Source organism: Zalophus californianus, chromosome 4 (assembly GCF_009762305.2).
Source record: "Zalophus californianus isolate mZalCal1 chromosome 4, mZalCal1.pri.v2, whole genome shotgun sequence".
Classification (NCBI taxonomy): domain Eukaryota; kingdom Metazoa; phylum Chordata; class Mammalia; order Carnivora; family Otariidae; genus Zalophus; species Zalophus californianus.
The window spans coordinates 100,801,225-100,821,465 of NC_045598.1; the positions used below are offsets into that span (position 1 = coordinate 100,801,225).

The 20,241-nt window shown below is 39.2% G+C and overlaps 1 long non-coding RNA gene across 3 annotated transcripts in view; it reads left to right on the plus strand.

Annotated features, from left to right (window-relative positions):
- LOC113937368 overlaps positions 1–20,241 on the plus strand; it is a 61,477-nt gene that overhangs the window by 35,115 nt on the left and 6,121 nt on the right. For all 3 annotated transcript variants that reach the window (XR_003524605.2, XR_003524606.2, XR_003524607.2), the window contains exon 3: positions 17,054–17,157. This is a non-coding gene — a long non-coding RNA (uncharacterized LOC113937368). The remainder of the gene's footprint in view (positions 1–17,053; positions 17,158–20,241) is intronic.

Below are 20,241 nucleotides of genomic sequence, written 5' to 3' on the forward strand. Positions count from 1 at the left end.
GGTTCTTTTAAGCCAGAGTTTCTCAACCCTGTTCTATTGGCATTTTGGTCCAGATAATTCTTTATTGTTGGGGTGCTGGGGGTGGGGAGGGAGGTATTATCCTGTGCATTGAAGGATGTTTAGCAGCATTCCTCATCTCTACTGGTGGTGGTTGGTGGATTGCCTCTGATTAAGCACCATTGTTCTAGTCCTTAATCTAGGGAAGGTCTTCATTATTCTCACCCACTCCTAGCCCACTGCTCTATTAGGCACTGTTGGGTCTAATCACGAGAGAGGAAATAGCTAAAGCCCAATGTTCTGTTATGAGACCAAACTGTCTAGAAATAGCCATGGAAGTAATAGTTATTCATAGTTTATGGCCAAACTACATGTGGAAGTCAGACAAATCTCAAGAATTTAAGTTAAAAGTAACACAAAGAGGGAGGCAGAATCTACACTTCTGTATCACACAGCTTTGATCTCAAGTGCATGGTGTTTGGCACGTTCTCTAGCTGTTTTTTGTTTGTTTGTTTGTTTGTTTGTTTGTTTTTAAGATTTTATTTATCCATTCATGAGAGACAGAGAGAGAGAGAAAGGGAGGCAGAGGGAGAAAGCAGGCTCCCCGCAGAGCAGGGAGCCCGATGCGGGGCTTGATCCCAGGACCCCAGGACCATGACCCCAGCCAAAGGCAGACACTCAACCAACTGAGCCACCCAGGCGCCCTCTCTAGCTGTTTAATGTGTGATCACTGTCTTCTCAGTTGACTTGAACCATAGCATCTCAGACTTGAAGGGATATCATCATGTTCTTTAAGGCATGACTTTATGTCACCCTTCCACACTCTCAACTATGCCTTACCCCTTTTGTATTTTCTACATGGAAGGTGTTCAGTGAAGTTGATATTTTGCTAATCTAATACTTTCAGCCTGACATACTTTGGGTTTTTCAGGGAAAACAATATGGTATAGCAGGAAACATTTAATGTTGGAAATCAAAAAGATCTGCTTTCAAATCCTAGCTAAGAGTCATTAGATTATAAGCCATATATACAAATTACCTAACCTGTGTGAATGGCACCTGCAAAACAATTATAAATATACTAGCACTGTAGGGTTGCAGCGGACATTGGATCAGATCAAATATACAATGCACAAGAGCATAGCAAGATCACAATACGTTTTTAACCCTCAGTTAAAACTCAGGCAATCTATATGTGATCACTGTTATTATCTTCATTATTATTATGTAAATACAAGTTTTTAATCTGGAGAATTAAAACTAAAACAATCTAAATTTTTTATTAAAAATGTTAAAGTATACATTGAAATATTGGGAAACTGGTTCAATACTAATGAAAGCCAGATATTTCTGTAAGCAATATTCTAATCATGTCTTATTTATTGGAAATATAATTTTTTTTTTAACTATAGCACCTAGCATTCCCAGGTAGTCTCACATCCAAATACTAACCAGGTCTGACCCTGCATAGCTTCTAAGATTGGGTGTATTCAGGGGGTATGGCCATAGACCTGGAGGTAGATTCTTTGAGAACCTAAGCTTTATGGTTAATCAGTCAGCATTATGGGTGTTCTATGGAGTTCACTGTTGACTTTAGAATAGCATATGATACAAAGGGGAAAACTTTGTTCTTAATCATGTTTTCTATGAAGCGAAGCAGAGTTTAACAATAGCATTGTTTAGCTGAGCTTGCATCATCTTTTGTTAAAGACTTTTTCAAGTTTTGTAATGTCATACACATGGAGAAACATACATAGAACTTAAATGTACTGTATACAAAGAAGCAAATAATGGGTAACCTCTGGGCAGATTAAGAAATAGCACATTTCCAGCCCTCAGAACAGTCCTTGTTTCTTTTTACGGTTTTACCACCTATGAATATGTCCCTTACAAATATAGTTTAGGATTTATTCTGTCCTATTTTAAAGTTTACATAAATGTAATTATTTTTTTGTGTCTGACTTCTTTAGGTTTGTCTATATAATTTTTTTGCTGTATAATATTCCATTCTATGAAGGTAACATAATTTGTTCACCCATTCTATTGTTGATGGACAGGTGAGCTATTTTAACCTGGAGGCAAATATGAGCCATGTTGATATGAGCATTCTTGTACATGTATTGTAGTTGACAAGTGCAGGAGTTGCTCGAGCTTAGGTACCCAGAAGTAGAATTCTGGGCCATGGGGTATGTATAACTTCAAATTTAACAATTTTCAAAAGAGGTTGCGCTTATCTATATTCTAACTAACTGAGAATTCCAGAGGTTCCACACTCTTGCCACACCGGACATTATCGGACTTAATCAATTCTATGAACCTGTTAAGTCTGGGGTGAAATTTTGTTGTAGTTTTAATTTGCATTCCCTTGAGGTTGAGAGCCTGAGAATATACTAATTGGCCAATTAAAAATGTCCTCTTTTGTGACTTGTGTCTTTAAGTCTTTTGGCTCTATCCTTGCTAGACTGATTTTGTTTTTTACTTATCTATTTGTATGAATTCTTTTTATATATTGGATACTCTTCATTTGCCAGTTAGATGTGCTGCAAATATATCTTCAAATTCTGCGATTTGTTCTTGCCCTTTCTTTGTGGTTTTTTTTATTAAAGATTTTTATTTATTTATTTGACAGAGAGAGACCCAGCAAGAGAGGAAACACAAGCAGGGGGAGTGGGAGAGGGAGAAGCAGGCCTCCCACTGAGCAGGGAGCCTGATGCGGGACTCGATCCCAGGACCCTGGGGTCATGACCTGAGCCGAAGCCAGAGGCTTAACGACTGAGCCACCCAGGCGCCCCTTCTTTGTGGTTTTTATTGATGAACAAAGGGCTTAAGTTAAATGTAGTCAATTTATTAATCTTTTCCTTTTATGATTAGTGTTTTTATGTCATGTCTAATAAATAATTCTCATTATGAAGATCAGGAAGATATTCTCCTATACTATGTTCTAAAAGCTTAAATATTTTGCCTATTATATTCAGATTTATAAATTGACTTTTGGTATTGTTTGAGAGAGTGATCCAGGTTCATTTTCCTCTTCCTTCCCCACTATATGCATATTGAATTGCCCCAGCACCATTTATGAAAAGATTTTATTTTCCCCACTGACCTGCAGTCCTGCTTCTGTCACATGTCAAATTTCTATATATAAATGATATTTTGGGGGGTCTCTAAAAGAATTTTTGTGTATTGATTTTGTATTCAGCAACTTTTTAAAATTCTTATTAAATATCATTGCCTGCAGATAATTTTGGTTTTTATACATATATAATATCATCTTCCAATAATGAATTTTGGCTTTTTGTTTTTTTACCAATCCTTTTACCTATTATTTCTGTTTCCTGCCTTATTGTACTAGTTAAGACCTCTAACACAATGCTAAAAGAAAGTAGAAGATAGAAATTTTGGACATCTTGCTTGTTACTTACCTCAAAGGAGAAGCTTTTAATTTATACATAATTAAAATAATTTCACCATTATGTGATGTTGATATATATTTCTCTGTCACATTAAAGATTTCCTTTTTATCATGAGTGGATATTGAATGTTGCCAAATACCTTTTCTTTATCTATTAAGATGATAACTCACAGAACAAAATGTATGTGCCTGGTACTAAGAACATAAGACAAAATAAGCTATGGGACCTAGCATCAGTGAGCCCAGACTTTAGTGGGGAGATGGGCATGTTAACAAGTAATTTAAATGAACTGTGACAAACTACAATAGATAGATATATACAATGTCAGGTTGATACAAAAGTAGGAAATGATTAAAAATGAATCAGAAAGCTTCATAGAGAAGATGCCGTTTGATCTGATTTTAAAATATTATCAGGAATTTTCCAGCCATAAAAAGAATGGAAGCAATTCATGGCAGAAGAAATAATATGTGCAAAGGTCTAGTGGGATGAAAACATGAGGATATGTGCTTGGTGGCAGGGATGTAGTTCTAAGAACCTGCAACTTAGTTAACAGGGACTGATAGGAGGTGAGGCTGGACAGTTATGCAGAAGCAGATCATTAAATTCCTTAAATGATAAGCTACAGAGGTTGGAGTTTTGGTGTCATTGTTGGCCATAAAGAGCAATCAAGATGCTTCAAATATGGAAGTAAAAGGACAGATTTTTGCTTTAGAATAATTAAGTATCGGTGTGAAGTGTATCTGGAAGTGAGACGGACTGAAAGCAGGAAAATGATTATGATGTTACTGTCATGTTACAGTGTAGATGGAAAATTTGAACTGAGGCAAGTGGATAAGAAGAAGGCGGATGATATTAAAAAAATGACTGTGATTTCTATTTGAGTGACCTAGTAGATAATAAATACAAGGATAAGGAAGACTAAACATTCACACTGGGGGAAGCCAGCTTCCATGTCATGAGGACACCCAGTTAGTCTACAGAGAAGAAACTGAGGTCTCCTGTCAGTAGACAGCAAGGAACAAGACCTGGCAACAACTCTCTGAGTGAACTTGAAGTAGATGCCCCTCTAGAGAGGCCCACAGAGACTGTGGCCCCTGCCAACAGCTTGCCTGCCACCTCATGAGATCTGCAACCTCTCCTATAAGCCACTATGCATCCTTGACCCAGAGAAGCCCTGAGATAGTAGGTGTTTTTCGTTCATTTTAAACTGCTAAATTTTGGGGGTAATCTGCAGTATATAACTATACAACATATTTTTCTCACTTTTCCAAATGAAAAAGATTGTTCATTTTTTCCTACTGATTTTAAGAATCTTTGTAATTTTAGGGGCACCTGGGTGGCTCAGTCAGTAAGCATCTGCCTTCAGCTCAAGTCATGCTCTCAGAGTCCTGGGATTGAGCCCTGCGTCAGGCTCCCTGCTTACAGGGAACCTGCTTCTCCCTCTCCTCCCTGCTTGTGCTCTCTCTCTCTCAAATAAATAAAATCTTAAAAAAAAAAAAGAATCTTTGTAATTTAAGAAGGTTAGCTTTAACTCTCAAATGCACTGTTCATATTTTCAACCCACTTTGTTATGTGTCTTTTAAAACTTTTGTTCAGGTTTTATTCCAGGCCACTTTTAATTTTCATGTCACATGGGGCAGTCTTTTTTCCTCTTTGGCTTTTCTGTTTTATTTCATGTATTAAAATACATGCATAATTTCAAAATTATTTTTTAAGAAATCAGTCATGCTTATTTCTATTGCTATGTCTTTCAGTCCACTAAGACTTTCTTCTGCAGTATCTAATCTGCTATCATTTCCATCCAATGTATTTTTCACTTCAGAAATTATAGTTTTCACCCCTAGAAATTTGAGCTGGGTCTTTTTTATAGTTTTGAAGTCTATACTTGGAATGCTTAATCTTTTCTTCAGCTTTTTATCTTATTCATTTCTGGATCTGTTTCTATGGACTGACTTTTCTTCTCATTATGGGTCATGTTTTCCTGCTTCATTGCATGCCTGGTAAATTTTTTTCATTGGATGCCACACATTGTGAATTTCACCTTGTTGGATGCTGATTATTTTGAAATATTCTTGAGTTTTGTTCTAGGACACAGCTAAGTTACTTGGAAAATACTGATCCATTTAGAGCTTATTGTTAAGCTTTGTTAGGTAGGACCAGAACAGCATTCAGCCTAGAGCTGATTTTTTTCCATAATAAGGCAAATTCTTCTGAGTACTTTACCTGATGCCCTGTGAGTTTTGAGGTTCTTCACTGTGTTGTTGGCAACAAAAATGGTTTCCAGCCTTTGTGATCCATTGTTCTCTCTAGACTTTTCACATGGTTGCTTTCCCAGTCTCTGAGGCTTCTACTAGTTCACTCACACACATTTACTGAGCAGTACTGACTTGAATACTGCCAGGCGATCCTCTGAAGACCTCCGAGCTCTTTCCCTGTGTACAGCTCTTTTCTCTCTAGTGGCTTTAGTGGCCTTGGTCTTCCTGGACTCCTAGCTCCATCTCTTCAGTTTAGAAAGATCACTGGACTATCCCTGGTTTCCCCTTCTCTATAATGTGCCTTGAAACTCTCTTCAGGCATGGAGGTCGGCAATCCTGAGACTCATGTCATCTGTGTCAATCTTTTAGGGAGTACTGTCCTTTGTTGCCTGATGTTCAATGTTTTAAAATCATGTTGCTTGTGTCTTATTTTTCAGTTATTTCAGGATTTAAGGTAACATTGCTGTTATTCCTCATGTTCTTCTAAATCGTTTGTTTTATACGTTTACATCTTTAATCCATCTGGAATTTATTTTTGATGAGAGAAATATACTTTTAATATTTTTCCAATGGTTAGCCAGTTGCCCAACATCATATTTTGAATTCTTCCCTTCTCTCCTCACCTAGTTTGAAATGTCACCTTTATCAGAAGCCAAAATGTCATAGATATTTGAGTCTGTTTCTGAACTCTTTATTCCATACCTTTGGTTTTTCCTTTTTTATTAAGTAGCAAACCTTTTTATTTACTGAAGTTTCAAGATATATTACATTATCTCATAGAGTTAATTATTTCTCATTTCTTTTTATTTTCAAGATTTCTTTGAATATCCACACGTTTTTTTCCTGCATTTTAACATTTCTAAAACATTATTTTAATATCATTTTCCATTTCCTTCTCATTTATCATGGATGTTATTTATTGAGATTGTATTAAATTTATAGGACCCAGACAAATTTGAAGGCGGCAAAGAGAAGTGTTCGGAGAGTTCTAGCTCAATGACTTCCATTTTCATGGTGAAGAAAGAGGCAGAGACAAGCTGGGAGTGAGTAGGTTAGGGTGAGACACAGACTAGTGAAAAATGACAAAAGTTTAAGTGAGTCATATGTGCTATAATGAGCGGGGTCATTGGATCCCAGATAAGGAAAGCACTAGTGGGTATGCAAAACATTGATTGAATACCACAGCATTAAAAATAAAGAGTCATCAGTGGGTATTTGTACTTCCATATTTCCTTTCTCTGAAAGTACAAAACATGCCACTAAGGAGCCCTGGAATCAGTATTTGTTATTACCAAACCATGGCACTCCTAAACAAATCTGTAATCATCTGATTTTTTTTTTTTGGAAAGTGCATGTCTCTCTAGTTCACTATCATATCACCAGTGCCTAATATATTGTCTTTCCGGAGTTGGCACTGAATAAATACTAGTGGGTGAGTTAGTTAACTTCTGAATGGCTTCCTCTGACTTCTGCTTAAGGTGATATGTTTCTATCTTTGCCTGTGTGCCTTCAGATTCAAGGTAGTCTTTATCCAGCCAAAAATTGGAATGGCCAGTTCTCTAATTTCCTGGAAATGGTGAACTTATGATGGATTTCTTCTGTTTACAAACTGGCACAGAGTCTTAAACTGTTGTTTGAGAAAGGTCTTCTTCACTCTTAAATTTCTTAAATCTTCTTTCCAAATTACCCAAGTTGTTCATGTAAGTAGGTTCATGGGAAAATTAAGATAAAGCAGCATTCAAAGCAAAAATACATTATTTCTTTCAACTAACCAGAGGCATTCACTTCAAAAATAGTGATAAAGAAGAGAAGGAGTCCACTTTGTATTAATGTGTGATTCTACTTAATTTCACCCCTAGTGAACTGCACACTCCAGTATTTGAACCACTCAATGGTTTTGAAAAGTAGACTCTCTTAGTTTAGTTTTCCAATAATTGTCTCTTGGATTACATGTAAACAAGCATATGGTTTAGATTTGTGTAATACCTTCACTCTAAAACACCTCGAGGGTGCCTGGGTGGCTCAGATGGTTAAACGTCTGCCTTCGGCTCAGGTCATGATCCCAGGGTCCTGGGATCGAGTCCCCCATCGGGCTCCCTTCTCCTTGGGAGCCTGCTTCTCCCTCTGCTTCTCTCCCTCTCTCTCTCCCTCTGTCTCTCATGAATAAATAAATAAAATCTTTAAAAAAAATTAAAAAAAATACAAATAAAAAAACAAAAAACAAAAAAACTCGAGGTAATTTTTGGTGGAGAAAAACTGGGTGCTTGGGTTTCAGGGTTTTATTTTTCTGATGAAAGATAGATTTTGAACACTCAAGCAGTCTTCATGGGGACTCTTCACAGGAAAAGGAAAATTTTGAAAATTCAGAACCCAGTTAGATGTTTCAAGTGTTAGACTGATGTGAACTTTTGTAGACCAAGTAGATTGACTTGGAACCTACTTCCTCCATGTTAACTTTTGTTTTATTATTTTATTTTAAGGGACGCAAGGCTTAAAGTGCTTTAATAGCCCCTTAGAGACTGTTTGGCTATTACATAAACCATAAAAAGCAATATTTGGATGGTTTAAAGGGAAATGAATCAGAAATTTAAAGGTTTGATTTTCTTCATATGACACAAGATTTTTCTCCCCAGAGTCAATAAAAATGGTCCTGAGGGTAAAACAGATCTTGGATTTTATTGACACAAAAAGTATTATATATGAATGTGCAGATAGTTATGTGTACTGTAAAATATTTTTATTTAAAAATATTTAGACAATCAATCTTGTATTTTTCTATGCATTAACAAGGGATCTAACAACTTTCCCAATTTCTGCAGAAAAGATAATTTTCTTGCATCAAACCTGGTCGATTAAATTCTGTAGGTTCTGAAAAGTCAGAGCCAGATGGAAATGTGATCTCAGTTCTCCAGGGGATGTTTTCATGGAGTTTCCCTCAAAAGCTATTTTAGGCTTCTCAGTTACACTCAAAGTGGGTGATGGTGGCATGGTCCAGAGTATCCATGTTAACTGGTTGGCAATATTTTAAATTTGGTTATTTCTCATACATTTAATATTTACGTCTTCTTACATTTAAACAAGATTTTCATTTAGTCACTGGACTTGAGAGACATAGCATTTCTATGTGGGTTAAGAAATGGCTTCCTCCTCCACTGATGTAAAGGAAATGGGAGTCAGCAAACCTAATTTTTTCTCCCTGTTCTGCCATTACCTCCCTGAGGGACACTGGGCAAATTCCGTCATGTTTTAAGCCCCAGTCTCCTCATCTGTAAATGAGGGTGGTTAGATGATCTCTAGCATGGATGATGCACAACTTTGGTACATAATAATTACTCATTAAATGGTAACATTTGCTTTTATTGATGAACTTGTTTCATGGTGGATATTGAAATATCTTAATTTTAGATTCCTAAAGAGCTTAGAAGTTGACTCAAAAGGCTTGGACTTGCATGTTGTCCCACTGTTCACTAGCTATGTAATCTTAGGGAAATTTCTGCATTTTTTAAAGACTCAATTTCTTCATCTGTAAAATGGGAATGAAGGTAATACTATTAGGCACAGGTTTTTTGTTGTTGTTGCAAATAATAGAATCCGCTCTGGTCAGTTTAGGCAGAGAAATAATTTGTACAAATATTAAGCAACTCCCAGAATCCTCTGGAGGGCAAGAAAACCAGACTTAGAAATGATGAGGCCAGAAACAACACCAAATCAGACTATAGAATTTGCTCCAGTGAAAACACCATTGCTGCCAACACTTGGCAACCACTCTGTTTCTTGGAGAGACACTGTAGCTTGCATTGATAATGCTTGGTCCTGGATGCCAGGAGCTCAGCCATTAAGCCCCTGTGGTCATGTTCAGCTGGGATGGATGCCATTCATGTCTACCTCTATGTAGCTTTAGCTTCCAAGCTGAGGTCTCACATGGGTGTTGCTGATTGGCAACACCTAATTCACATGTCTGATGTCAGCAACAAGGGAGCCTGGGAGAGTAACTTCCGGCTCTGCCTTGGGGGTTACAATGTAGGAAACTCCTCAAAACCCAGAAAAGATGTTCAGAAGAAATTCTACTACTCTATCAAGGAGAAAAACAATGCCCCAGGTAAGAAACTCTGCACTAAATGAATGGTGACTACTATCTTTTAAAGCTTATGCTGTTCAAAGAAAGATAACGTAGATGAAGCGTGTAAATGAAAACTGCCAGGAAATCTAGCTACATGTGCTTTCTTTTTAAATTTTGTGTATACATACACACACATACACAGTTATAAAATATATTATTATAAAAAATTCATGAAGTAGAGAAAAATTATAGGGAAGAAATAAGTATCATCCAATAGTCCTACCCGCAGATAACAATTTTTACCATTTTGGTTCAAAACCCATCCATCCAGCTAATGTAGTTATAATTATATAATATATATTATACATATTTATCTATATCATGCATATATACACACAAATTTGTATGAATACCCACATAATAACATATGATTTTATACCCAATTAGAAAAATTAAATATATTATAGGCATCTTTCCATGCTAATAAATATCGATCAGCATCATTATTTTTTTAAGGCTGCATGTCATGCTGCCTTAAATTAAATTATACAATAATTTTTCCACTAATTACCTATGCAGGGGTAATTTCCAAATTTTTGCTTTTATCAAGAGAGTTATGGTGAACATGGGTATGGCCAAATACATTTGTGGAGTAATTCCTTAAGATAAATTTAAAGAAATAGAATTGCTATTTAAATATACAGTTGAGTGGGGCAGCTGGGTGGCTCAGTCAGTTAAGCATCTGACTCTTGATTTTGGCTCAGGTCATGACCTCAGGGTCGTGAGATCAAGCCCCAAGTCCGGGCTCCACGCTGGGTATGGAGCCTGCTTAAGATTCTTTCTCTCCCTCTGCCTCTCCCCGCCACACCCCTGTTCACTTGCCCTTTCTCTCTCTAAAAAAAAGTATATACAGTTGAAAAGACTTCTGATACATTCAATAAAATTGGCTTCAGAAAATTGGTAACAATTTATGTGTGCAACATTTGAGTGTGAATTTCCCCACATTATAACACTTAGTATTATCAACTGTTTCTTTTTTTAGTCAATTTGTTAAGAGAGAAATATCTCATTAATGTTTAACTTGCATTTCTTAGTTTACAACTTAAATATATTTCAAATATATTTATTTTCCACTTACATTTCTTTTTTGTGAAATGTGTGTTTATGTCCTTCATTCACTAATAGATTGATTTTTAAATTCTTTTATTGTTTTTTACTGGTTTTCAGGGCTCTCTCTCTATAAAGATATTAAATTTTTGTGTCTTCCCAATGCCTTTCCCAAGATGTCATTGCCTTTCATTAGAATTGAGGTGAAACATAAATAGTAAAGTGCACAAATCTGAAGTTTACAACTTGGTATGTATATATCACGTAACAATCACGTAGATCTAGAAAAATAACATTTCAAGCACCTAAGAAGCCTGCTTCACTTTCCCTCCCAGTCACTATTCCCTCCTCCCAGGAGTAACCCCTATTTTGACACCATAGATGTCATAGATTGCCTATTCTTGAACTTCATATAAGTGGGATCCTATGTGAGAAGAAGTTTCTGGCTTCTTCTATTTATTATGTCCGGGAGAGTCATCCACATTGATACAGGTCGAGTAGTTCATTTTTCTGAACCACAATTTATTCAACAGTAAAATGAGGATAATAATAGTACTTATGTGGTCGTCATGGAGATAAATGAGTTAATGTAAGTAATTAAGTTATGCTTCAGTTAAGAAGTTAATGCAAATACGAGAACGGTGTTGTCCTGTGGTAAATGTTGATACTTAATACATGGTAGCTGCTAGTATTACACTGCTGGATTAGATTTGTTAATTTTTTATTTAAAGTTTTTATATCAATATTCATAAATGAGTTCAGTCATGCTTTAGCATTTGTGCACGTATGTGCTAGTCTTGTATTGTTTGGATATTGGGTTATGCTAATCAATGGTATCTTCAGCTACCTGCATGTTCTTCAAGAAGTTGTAGAATGAACCTTTACTGCTCACATCCATGCACTATTCCTACCAAATCTGCTTCTCAGAGACATCTCAGAGCTGCTGTCTTTTCTCCATCACCTTCTCTGCTCTAGCCCATGCCTCCATTGTCACCCAATGGGTCTTCCCCTTTCTAAGCATGTGTTCCTTCCCATGGCACGGAAGTTAAAAATCTAAGATCCTCAACAGGGTCTACCAGGTTCTTCACATTATGGTCCTGCCTACCTCTCCATCCCTGGCTTGTCCCCATCACCCTCGTTCTCTGGACACACTCCCTGCCCAGTGACGTGCTCTCCATGCCTGGCCCGGCCAATCCCTACTTATACTTTCTGACTAAAACCTTTCCTGATGTGGCAATATCACACAGACCTCCCTATGTAATCACTTGTCTTGCCTTTTTCTTTTCTTTCTTATCACTCACAACATGTGTACTTATACATATATTTGTATGTTTGTCTAATATCTATCTCTTAGCTCTATGAGATACTATTTTATTTGCCACTTTATCTGGCACAATGCTTTGCACATAAAAATTGCTCAATAAATAAATTGAATGAATGGCTCCCAGTCTGGTGGTGGAAACAGATATGTATGCCTAGCAATGAGAAGAAAAGCCAAACAAATGTATGGAACTAGATGCCAGGGGCACAGAGGAGGAAGAAAGAAACCGTGTCCAGGAACCCTCCCACTGGCAGGCTGCCTGTAGACAGAATTGTTCATTGACTTACTAACTTCCCCTGGAATGCTCTTCTCTCATAGTTGACATGTTGATGGCACTATATTACCACAGGGAAGGAATTGGTTCCAAGCCAGATATTAGAAGCACAAGTCCCAAGGGACTCAAGGAAGCAAAAATTTGTCTGAGCTCTTGGCTCACACACAGAGCACAATGGCAGCTCTGAAAAGGGCAGAAGTCCTCTGCACCCACAGGCCCTGTTTATTTTCTCCTCTAGCAGCAGGGGTAGCATAGGTCAGCTGAAATGGTGCATCCTGATGAATATTTATTGACCCAAAATGTCACGCTGACAGACATGTGGACAGGCAGACACAGAGGCCTCACTTCTGGGCTCCCAAGGTTGTGACACAGCTGACATTTCCCTGCACGGGTCCTGACTTCTCCAGCTGCTCCTGGGGATGCTGGGGTCTAGTTGATGGGGGTCAACACCAATACTGTGCCCCGTGCTTGCCGTGCTGCTGCCCAGGCCTCGACCAAATGGTGGTCTCAAGACACTTCCCATTTTCCCAATCTCACACTCTTACCTAGTCAGTCTCTTTTCCAATCCTTTCCTGTGGGCTCTTCCATCTCCTTAATTTCATGGCAAGAGTTGCGGGTGGCCAAATTAACTGTGCATTTTACAGAGGGAAATCCTGGGTGGGACCAAGGACTTTATGGTAGAGCAATGGGTTCTGCTTTCCCTATAAAAAGTAATTGTGTGGTCATAAATGTGACTTTTGCTCCCTTATTCTTAATATTTCCCTCTTCATTTTCTGGGTTTTTTTTCCATCTCTCCCATCATAGCTGACTTCATTTAATCCATTTAATGTTTATTTTAGAAACATTTTGTTGTTAGAATCCAAGTAACAGAAAACCATAAAAAGCAAATGGACAGGTTAAAATAGTTCTTTTAAGGCTAGCCCTCTTGAAAAGCACCTGTCCATGATAAGAGAATTTTTCTAGTCACCCCCAGAAGCCCCCAGTATGCTCCCGTCTCTTCCCACCAGAATAACCACTATCCTAACTTATGAAAACTACTTCCCACTTTTCTTTATAGTCTTTACACCCAAGTGTACATTCCTAACCACTTGACTGGTTTTGCCTATATATATATATATATATATATATATATATATATAGTTTTGCCTATATATATATATATATATATATACCTTTTAAGCATCTTTTGGTCCATAGGTTTTGCCCTCCATCTCCTTATTTTTCCTTACAATTCATTTATTGAAGAAACTGGATCACTTATATGTAGAGTCTCTTATGGTCTGGGTTTTGCTCACTGCTTCCCCAGAACAAAGTTTGGTCTGTTCCTCTGGCCTCTATATTTCACTTATCTCAGCCCGGGTTCTTTTTGGCATGACAACCTCAAGGCTAATGTGTTCTTCATCAGGTGGCACGTGTGTCTTGATGTCTCTCTTTCTGTGAAATTAGTACTCGTTGATGTCTTATACCCTGTTTCTTAATTCCTTAAGGTACACTGAGATTCCAGTGCTATTATTCTTTCTTTATGAATTTGTTGAAATATTGTAATTAGGTACCCATGTGGTCTTTGCTTTTTCAGTGGTACAATTTGCATAGGAAAGGCATGATAAAAGCTATTTTCAAAAAAATAATTGGTTCTCTAGCATCTTCCCTAAACGTCAATTTGATTTTTTAGAGTTGATTTTGTACGTAAATAAGTGACTAATCATGCAATACACTGACATCCCTTCCTAAGATGTCACATGTCCTAGGAGAGAGAAAGGAATCAAGGGCAGGGACCCAGCAGCCCCTGAACCAGGGGAGAGGTTAGGTCAGCAGTGGGGGAGCCCATGTAGGAGCCCAGTAGGCAGACAAGCCTCACATTTGCGCAGAGCTGACCTCCCATCTTTGTCTAAAGCAGATTATATTGGCCACATTAACGTATAGTCAACATTGGAAAGGGATTCAAAAGAGGCCTCTCTGGAGACACTCTGCCTTCCTTACATCTCAGCGTGTGATCCCTTCTTGAGATTTGGCGGCTCATCTTCCATTATTCCCATTCCTCTGTCCAACCTCCTCCCCACCCCCTCACAGAGAATGTCTGCAAATGCCAGGTATATCTCAGTTCACCTCCAGTTGCTCATTTAAGTCTCTCCTCGTATTTTTTTCCTTTATGAGTAGCTGAGGATTGTGGATTGTGGGCTGTGTTGGGGAGTTGTGGGGTGGGTGGTGAGGGGTGAGGGAGGCTGGTGCTCTTTGTAACTAGAAAAACTTTTCAAGTTGAGATTAGAGTTCCCAGCAGGGCCCTAATTGTCCTTTAGCAACATTCTCCTTCTTTTAAAATTGTTCTACCGATACATAATTCACACACCATACAATCTACCCTTTAAAATGTACAACTAAGTGGTTTTAATATATTCAAAAGGTTGCTCATCTTGTATCCAATTCTAGAACATTTTCATTACTCCTAACAGAAACCCCGACCCATTAGCAGTCAGTCTGCATCATCCCCTCTCCCTAGTAACCACTAATCTACTTTCTCTCTGTGTTTTCCTATTGTGGACATCTTATAAAATACATGAACTTTTGTATCTGGCTTCCTTCACTTATGTTTTCAAGGTTCATCCATGATGTGGCAGGTATTAATACTTCATTCCTTTTATGGCTGAATAATATTTCTTTGTATGGATATAGAACATTTTATCTACTGAACAGTTGATGAACATTTGGGTTCATTCCACCTTTTAGTTATTATGAATAGCACTTCTATGAATGTTTGTGTACAAGTTTTTGTGTATACATATGTTTTCAATTCTCTTGGTGTGTACTCAGTGGAATTTCTGGGTCATATAAGTCTATGTTTCATTTTTAAGGAACGGCCAAATTGTTTTTTAAAGAAGCCGCACCATTTTATATTCCAACTAGCAGTATACAAGGGTTCCAGTTTCTCCAGATTCTTATCAACACTTGTGATGTTCTGTCTTCTTTGTTTTAGCCATCCTAGTGAGTGTGAAGTGGTATCTCACTGTGGTTTTGATTTGCATTTCCCCAATGACATGTTGAGCGTGTTTTCATGTATTTATTGACCACTTACATAACGTCTTTGGAAATTTTTTTTAAAATACATGTTCCTAGAGAGGTTTGTTTTTGGTTCTCTCTAGTTTTCTTCCTTTGCCTCTCCTCTGCCCCTTAGAATATCAGAAGAAAATCCTAGAGTATTTTACATACCTGCCCTTTGGTCACATCTTTGCTTAGAGAGGACTGCATAGCAGTAGACTTGGAGTGGGAGTGGGGTGGGGAAAAGGGGTGATGTTTCTGTGTGTGTGATTTGAAAAAACTTCCTAAAGGAGAGTGAAAAACATCCAATCTGTCAGTATCTATCTTTCTCTTTGCTTCCTATCCTTGAACAGTTCCTCCTTTGATATCTCTGAGAGGGTGAGGGAAGGAGACGTCCTAGAAATCGTGTTTGTCTTATAAGACGGAGAAAACTCAAAAGAATAATTCATGAAATGTTGTTGAGACATTCATGGCCAGGACTAGCTCCAGGTACCTCTTTCTTTTCTGCTGTACTCCTTCCTCAACTCTTCTTCCTGCTCTGGCACTGACAGGCTTAGAGCAGCTCTCAAGTATCCACTCAGCAAAGAATACAATGGACTCCTTAGTCTTGAGCCATAGGGACTCCATCTTGTTCTCAAGGCAATGTATGTTGTGAATGAGGCTCAGATATTATCTATGTGCTTCACACTGTGCTGGGTGCCGGGGCAAGGTTACAGGAATGATAAGTTAGTTTCTTTTTACCTCATTTATTCAACAAACCTCTTTGAGCACCTACTATGTGCCTGACTCCATGCTTCCCTGAAGGAGACCAGCTTGGGAAAAAATCATTCAGAACCCGTCAACATTGGATGCATTCCAGTGTACAGTCCCTATATGAAATAGAGCTCCAGAAGAGAAGAGGCAGGTGTCGAGTGATGTCCCCATGAGGTACTGAGTCATGGCGGAGTGGCCAGGGGTACAGCTCCCACCATTGGCCAAAGAAGCTTGAATGAGGAGCCCATGCTCAAGATGGGAAGGATATCAATACCATGACAGGCAGGTGGAAACAATGTTTCTGAGCTTTTGCATATTTTCCTGAACTTCCCATCTCATACCGTATAGGAGGCTATCTTATTCCATGTGCTGTATTATTTATGGAGGCAAGAAGTAAATGTGATCCATCATCAACTGCTAGGAAGGTATTACCTCTTTAAATCTAATCTCATTGAGCTCCCTGCACCTTTTATATTGCCATTTCCATTTTAGTCATTGTCAATTAGCTCTCCATTGCTGGTTTTAGTTTTCTACGTGATAAGCGGAGGTTTTGAATCCATCTTGATTAAAGCAGCGAGGCCCCAACCCCATCCTGCCAGCTTCCTTTGAAGTTCATGCAAACTCTATATTCAGATCAGCTGCCCAGGGCACAGAGAAAGATGAGCTATGAGCTGTGCAACATGAGGACGCCAGGCCAGATGCTTCAGGGCAGGCAGCTTCCTTCTGGGAATAGAATCACCAGAGAGTTCCATCTCTCTGGAATGGTTTAGGTGTGGCGGAGGGGGGAGAAAGCACAAAAATCAAAAAATGAAAAGATTATTTCTTGGTCTCTTCCAGACACTGTCCAAATTAGACTAGGATCTATTTGTTAAAGCTGGTGGCAGTCTTACCAGTGTTTGGGACTGCCCAGAAATCTGGATTCTTCCAAGATGTCCCATTTGGTAAGTTGGAGGGTTGGCTCATTATGTAGAGGAAATCAAGAAAGGGAAGCGTGGGATATCATTAAGTATATATCATGGTATTTTTCTCATATTTGTGCAACAATCAATCTGTCTTCAGCCCTCTTACAGACCGCCTCTTCACGTCCTCACATCTCGTGTTTTTCTTTATTCTCCCTCTCTCTGTCTCTTTCTCTCCATCTCTGTCTCTGTCTGTGAAACCACCATCTCTCCCTTATTTGCCTCTTCCTCTTCCACTTATTTTTTCTCTTTATACATATTTTCAAGTGGATGTTCATGGCTCTGATAGTAGTACGTTTTAAAGAAGCCACTTTACTTTGGGGAAGAGTTCTTCATTTGTAAAATATAATGACCCTTAAATTTCCCTCTAATGCTAAAATTCTATGGTTCTCTGAAATACTTATTCTGTTCAAATAATGCATTTCCTTCTGATCCACCTAAAATCTGTGGAAATTGACCACATCGTGGCTGACAAGCCAAGTGATAAATAAATCTCCTTTTCTTTCTCTTTGGGGATCCCTTTACTCTGCATCAGTATGAGAAAGTCAAAACATAATCTCTGACACTCCCGTGCCCCCACCTACAATCCCCAAAGCCTGAGAATCATAGTGGTGTGCCTCCGCAGCAGCCGCCTCCCACATTCTATCAGGAGCTCGGGATCTGGGGAAAAGGGATAAAGAAGAGGAAAATGTCAGAAAATCCTATTTTTAAAAGGGAGAATTTTTTGTGGTGTTGACCTCCCAAAGATCATTATATGTGGCTCAGATTGCATGCACTATTTTCTGTGCCATGTATTTTCAAAGTCCTTTCCCAGTTAGAATATCTAAGAGAGTCCCCCCACCCCCAAGAATGATTTTTATTTTCCATATGGTACATGCTAGTAATTCTGGCATTTGACCACATTTATGTAAACATGCAGAGATACCTATAAATTATTGGACTTATCCCAGTTTGAGTTTCCAGCTATGTACTACAATCATTACAGCTGTTCTTACTTTAGCCTCAGAAGATATTTTGGTCCATTTATATGGCTGATTAGTCATTTAGACTGTAGACTACATTTATGACATTGTTTGGGGTGGGGAACATACCAGATATTCACTGGAGGCACCAAGAGTCCATATTTAAGCCAGGAGTTCTTCAAACTGGTGGGGGTCCCCTAACCTGAGCTCTCACACCCTGAGTAACGATTGACTGTCAGTCACCCAGGGCCACCCCACACCTTGAGATGACTTCAGGAGAACCCGGGCTCCCCCCGCCCAACCCCTCTCCACAGAGTGTTGAGATAGAAGAGAGCGATTGGCCAGGAGAACTGAGAGCCTCACTTGTAAAAATTTGGGCCCTACCCAACAGATCTGGGACTTGTCGGGGTGCGAATGGCGGAGGGGGCTTAATTATAGCGTTGTAGGCTGCTCGGCAGTGAAGACTAAACTGAGCTTTCTCACTCAACTCCGCCCTGCTCATCCCTACCGCAGGCCTCGCCACCTCGCCTAGCCCAGGCCGAGCTCAGATCCGGGGAAGGTCCTGTGGATTTCCTACGGAAATCTTGGGCTCTCGCCTGGTGCCAACACCAGGGCCAGCCTGCTGGGGGCGCCCTAAAGTAGCCGCTGCTCCCACTGCTCTTTTGCTCGAGGACTTGGAGGAGTCAGTCCACCATATTGTTTATAAATAGCCATGCAGTTTATTTACAAAGCATCTTTAAGTTTCAGGTACTTCTCACCACCACCCCCCCCAAAGCCCTTTTCTATGTTTTATTTAATGTTTTCTCTGAGCCTCACAATCACGAAGAAAGGTAGTCTGTATAGAGAGGTGAAAAACGATTTCCCTAAGTTTGGGTGGGACTCTGTGGTGGAGACTGGAGTAGAACCCTAGCATCCTGATTCCTAGCCCTGTGCCCTTCCTACAAAAGCTCTTTACCGTGAGGATAATAATAAACAGAAAACACTTCTGCCATCCCTTTTATTTTCTTTTCCTCTTTAAAACTCTGACAAGTTTTATTTATGTCAGTTCTCCTGAGATCAGTTTTCACGAAACCGTAGTACTTTACTGGCTGTCCTCCATGCTCAGACAGTGTTGGGTAGGATCTCCAGTCTTGTTCTGATTTATTCAGCAGATGGAGAGTTATTATCGATATTTCTTCAGAGTTCGAGGGGGTATTTTTGGATGATAAAGTTCGTTTCCATTTATCATCTTATCCCCAGTGCTGGCTTTGGGGGCTCTGATTTTTCCGTGTGAGTGTGAACCATGAGGTTGCATTCAACCTGGTCTGTTTTCAAAGCCTGAAGAATAGAGAGCAGGATGCAGAAAAAATATGGTGGCCTTTGGCAACTTGGTGGGAATTTTGACTTAAGGGAAAGCCATTGTTGACTCGAATCTTTATTCTTATCTCTTTAAAGCTGGAAGAGTTCATAGAAAACATTTAGTAATTCTGGTGCAAGGCTTTTGTTCTCCCCAGGGCAGAAAATGAGACTCAGAGAAGTTGGGAGGTTTGTCTGAGATCACACAGCTCCCTGAAGGCAGTGCTGAGCTAACGTCAGGCCCCAGGCATTGTCTGTGAAACCACGGGGCCTCTCAAAGACAAGGGCTGGCTACACCCGGAGAATGCTGAGGGACATTCTATGTGATTAATTCTATTCAGCCTTACAAGCACTCACTGAGGCCACCGCCAGGAAGACCAGCAAGATATTGTGTGGAACCCTACAGCCTCAGGAGGGCTGACAGGGCCAGTCAGCTTCATCCTCTCTTCCGTTCTCCGAGGAGCCTGAAATCAGGCCTCTCGGGCTGTTGCTATGTCTGCACTGAAAAAATCCACCCTGAGAACTAAAATCTTTAATTTGGATGGATGGAGCCCACACTTTTTCTTTCCTGCGGTAACGAAAAGGAGGGCCGTGGAGAGGCTTTCCTACCCAAACCACAGGGAGATTAAAGGGCTAGGGAGGAGGGACGCATTTTGAGTGTAGAAGTCGCGGGGTTCTTGAGCCCACAAAGGAGTCTTCTCATTATTAATGGTGGTTCTGCAACAGTTGTGACTTGGAAATGGGAAAGACAGGAGGCAGGAGAGACCCA